Source organism: Lissotriton helveticus, chromosome 12, assembly GCF_964261635.1.
Source record: "Lissotriton helveticus chromosome 12, aLisHel1.1, whole genome shotgun sequence".
Lineage (NCBI taxonomy): Eukaryota > Metazoa > Chordata > Amphibia > Caudata > Salamandridae > Lissotriton > Lissotriton helveticus.
Window position 1 is genome coordinate 853,002,633 of NC_136073.1, and position 5,185 is coordinate 853,007,817.

The window sequence follows — 5,185 nt, forward strand, 5'->3', positions numbered from 1 at the left end:
TAAAAGCACAGACACGCAAATACACCAGGGCACATATAAGCACGCACACATCGAAGCACAAGCACATACATGCACACAAATACACCAGTGCACATTTAAGCACGCACATCGAAACACACGCACATAAAAGCACAGACACGCAAATACACCGGGGCACATATAAGCACGCACACATCGAAGCACAAGCACATACATGCACACAAATACACCAGGGCACATATAAGCACGCACATCAAAACACACGCACATAAAAGCACAGACATGCAAATACACCAGGGCACATATAAGACAGCACACACATGCAAGCACCTACACAATAACACATTTCTATATTGCCATGCAAGTACACAAGCAAACACAAATATAAGCCCACAGATGCATACACACATATATAGGCACTCACGCAGGCCACACAATTGCACATGGTTCCATTTGGCTACATAAAAACGCACACTCAATGCCACACAGAAACACGTAAAAGTTTGTTTAGATATGCCACGTGGATCCATGCACACACGAGGCATACACGCTCTCAAGCCAACACACACATCCAAACGCGCACACATGGATCCGTGCACAATGTGTCACACACACACATCCACGGGCAAACACGGCCACCTGTTCACACATTCATCACTGGTCTTGTGCTGCATGGAATATTACAGTTGGTGTTGCAATATTTAGCAATGCCAATAGCTCAAACTTAATTAACCCGAGACCTATTGCATTGCAAATGCTTGTTACCTTTGCGTGAACGGCGTGAACATTGCGCATGCGCAGTTCATGCAGTTCATGGAAGACGTAATTCCTACACGGACGTGAGGAGGATGACGCGGGAAGAAGGGAGACACCGTGGTGAGGAGCAGGGCAGGCAGAAGACAAGGATAGTGGTGTTTTTATTTTATTTTTTGATTGTGCTTCGTGGTCTCGGGCGGGGCGGGGCAGAGCCGAGATCCGCGTAGTCCCACTGACTTTTGTTTTGCTCCCTGGAACTACGTGGAGCAGCACTAAGCATACTTTGCTCAATATATATATATATATATATATATATATATATATATATATATATATATATATATGGAAAACAAATTGCCCTTAAGCAGCGGGAGGGCACTCAACGGCTCGGAACCTTTTCCGAACCACGAGGCACGGCGCTCTTGTGCATAAAAGGAAGCCTGTTTCTCTGTATCCCATCCTACAAAGGAAATAATGGACTTAATTTGACTTACAAGCACTTTACCCACAAAAGGTCATCAATGTGGATTCACCATTAGGACTATAAGTCCCAGCATACCATCGGGCTAATGTTGCCACGCCCACTACTAAGTGTGACGATACTAATAAAGGAAAATAAATGGTGAACTTTCAGTGTCTTTTGAGTCTGCCTGAGAAGAAGAGGCGCAATGCCTCGAAACGCGTCGGCTTTATCTACAGATTACAGGGCACAGAGAGGCGAGCTGCAGCGAGGCTTACAAAGGAAGGTGAGCGCCGTTGAGTGCCCTCCCGCTGCTTAAGGGCAATTTGTTTTCCATATATCTATATATATATATATATATATATATATATATAGGAAAGGATAAAAGCACTCCAATGCCCTTAGGCTTAATCTATGTAGACATAAGTGTAAATAAACAACAGGGGACGCGCTTTCACTTGCCGTGAGAAGAACGGCTCCGACATCACCGTGAGGGGAACGGCTCAGCTTTATCTTGCATCATCGTGAGGGGAACTGCCTCATAAGCTCTGCCATTGCCATGAGGGGAACGGCTCAGACAATGCCGTGAAGGGAACGGCTTTGCCCCAACCCACCACTAACGTCCCCTAAGCGCCTGGATCCCCAACATAAGGGCTGCTGGCATCCCGCAGCGTGGGACGCGCTTTCACTTGCCGGGAGGGAAACGGCTCCGACATCGCCGTGAGGGGAACGCCTCGGCTTTATCTTGCATCATCATGAGAGGAACTGCCTTATGAGTTCTACCATTACCGTGAGGGGAACGACTTTGCCCCAACCCACCACCCAGGAACTACATTACCCAGCGGCCCCGGGCCGGCACACCAACGTCACCTAAGCGCCTGGAGCCCCAACATAAGCGCTGCTGGCATTCCGCAGCACGGGACACGCGCGGGTAACCATGAGCAGTCCCGTCATTGCCAGGATAAGGCAGGGCAGGGCCACCCCTCTTACATTTAAGGGCCCAAGTCTTCGTCCTCTACTAGACTTGGCTGAGAAGTACTGTGAGTTTCTTTTTTAACCGCCCTTGCATTTGCAGTTGATATCTCCCCCCACACTGACATCTGGAACTGGTATGTCCCGTGGCCAAGCCGACTAGGTACAACATTAATAATTACCTTCTAATCCTGGTGGGCTGATTGGACCCTCTGGGAATTGCTATATGCCTAAACTGGGACATTGTACGACGCACCTTATTGACAGTAACTTGTGTACATGCCCTTTTGCTGCAAAATACATTAAGCATGTCGCACTTTTGTCCTTTGGGGCAGGGTCTTGTTAGCCTCAGTAGTTTGCACCTTCTGGCCTGTGTTTACATGCCCTTCTTCTGCTAAATACATTAAGCATGTTGTAAATAAACAACTAGCAAAATTAATAAGCAATCTAGGACAAAGTCAATATGTCTCACCCTTGTGACACAAAAGTGTTTTCGTTTAAAGAGGATGCCAGAGCAGAAGCAATACAGAGGAGCAGGGGAGGGCATGAGGAACACCGAAGCTACATGATGGGAAGGGGCGCAAAAGCAACGGTGGTACGGCTGGAGGGGCACAAGAGCAACAGGCGGTGGAGGGTGAAAGCAACATGGGGTTGAGGAAAGCAACATGAAGGGCACTGTTTGGAAAAAGTGATGGATGGAAGAACATGAGCGCAAGCAAAAGCATCCCTGCCAAGTACCACGCATCAGGGGTTACACTAACACATTTTAGTGCTGGTGTCCACATCACTACATAAAAATACATCAGTCACACATATTATAGTGCCTTGAGACCACCCTTGAGGCACACTGGTGAGCCAAAAGAAGCTGTAGTGAACTGTGCTGGCAGTGAACGCCCTCTGTCAATATATACTAGTGTACCTCTGACTGTCATGCTTCCAGTGAGTCTTCAGACATCATGAATAAAGAACTCTGTTGGGCACCCTTCGAGTGGAATAATTTTCACTCAGAGTTAAGCCGAGCACAGCTCTGAGCATTCAACGTTGTCATGTTGATAAACATTAGTCCATTTCGACCCAGCATTGCCCGGACGTGGATCTTGGGTGGTACCTGCCCCTGTGACCAGGCAGTGTCTTCTTGACCCCTTGACCAGCTCTAGTTGGCGGACGAACGTAAGTAGTGCAGTAAGGTCTGAGAGAGACTCTGTGTGCCTAGGTGTGCACATCACGGCCAGCACAGAGCACCACACAAGAATCCTAAGGACCAGACTGGGGGGAACAGAAATGTAACAGAGTGAAAACCAAGACATCGGAAGGGAGCAATCATAATAAAATAAACCTGCAGATACTTTCAAAAATAGAAAGGGCAGATTCTCACTTTTACTCAATCTTCATGATCATCTTTTGAGACACAAAGCAGCCTAGCACTGATGTACCAGTGTGACTAGTAAGGCACGATGTACTAGAGTCTGCATGCTTTTAACGCTACATTCTGTTTTGTAGTTATAAGCCCATATTATAGGCTGTTAGGCAAATAAATCTAACCCCATCTCCCTTCCCCAAGCTGATAAATATCACAGCACCATCCTAACATTTCAGAAAGGAAAATATCCTCATTCATTTTGCTAAACCATTAAAGAAGTACTCATTTGAGGTTACATGGTAGGCCTTGAAGTCTGTTGTCTTTGATCATCAATATATATACCGCAAAGTTGTAGATTACCGCAGACGTTTACTATCAACATAGGATGCATAAATAAATGTATAGATTTTAATGAACTTATCTCCAGAATGGAGAGCCTTCAAAGTTCCTGATCATGATCTGAAGGCTTGAATAAAATGCATGCAGGGTGCTAGCTTGCACCCAAAAACTATTCAGCGGTATATATTGTAACAGTCCTGCCAACTGCCACGCATGACGGGCAGATTAACGCAAATCTTTAATCTTTCCCGCATTCCAGCACTGCAACTTTAGACAATATTTAGAGCTCATGTAAACTCACCAGAAGTTGTTCTTTTTACTTCGTTGCAGTGTTAAAAAGCTATTTGTCAGTAGGAAGACAAAGACTCTGACAGTCAATATTTAGATGCATGCTGGCTAGATGATAAGGGGTCATGGGAAGGTTACCAGTTATCACGGTGTGAGCTGTTTTACGAGGCTGGTAGTGGGTGGTCCCTGCTCTCTGCAGAAAACAGGTAACTTTAAATACAATGGCAGTATACCACCAGGGAGCAGCTCTACCTTAGTGCACGCAAGTACTTCTGAACAAAAAGTGCATAGTACGTTCTTAGGGGCAGATTTATGAAGACCTGCGCCGCCGGTGCATCAATTTTTCCCATGTTAAAAGTGACGCAACGGTGGCGCAAGGCCTTCATAAATCTGCCCCTTAGAGTTTTATGTTGCACCACAGGTGACTCTTACTGATTGGTTTTTGTCCCAATTAGATTTCACTCAGTGTCACACATGAGGCACAGAATGTCACACCTAACCACTCTTAAACCATGACCAGTATAGAAACTTGGCAGCTATGCAAGAAGAGGGTGAGGAGATACACTCAGGGAGTAGAGAGCACGGGGAGAAAAGAATACAAAGCACACACACTTTGTTGGAGTGCTTTACAAGAAAGAAAAAAGTAGTGTTTGAAAAGCAAGTAGTGGAAGCAATTATGCTAGCCAATGTAAGAGACTGTACAGAGGGTATGCTTCATGTGTGGGACAAACACAAGATTGACAAGCTAGGAAACCAATAGAAAGCAGGCAAATGAGAGTGACTTGCAAAGCCCGCCAATGGTAAGCAAAGGGCAGCTCCAAGCCTTGCTGTGCTCTTTGTAAGCAATATGACTTAAACAATATGCCGGAAACAAAGTCTAGTAATCTCGATCTAGCAAATTATATTTGCTAACTCGACAGTCGAGTCATGTTCAACTATCGGCGTCATTGTGTAAGGCTGAACTACTTTTGGGTTTCTTTTCACAGAAAATAGTGCTTGTTTCCAACGCTGGTGACTCCGGAAGTGCTTTT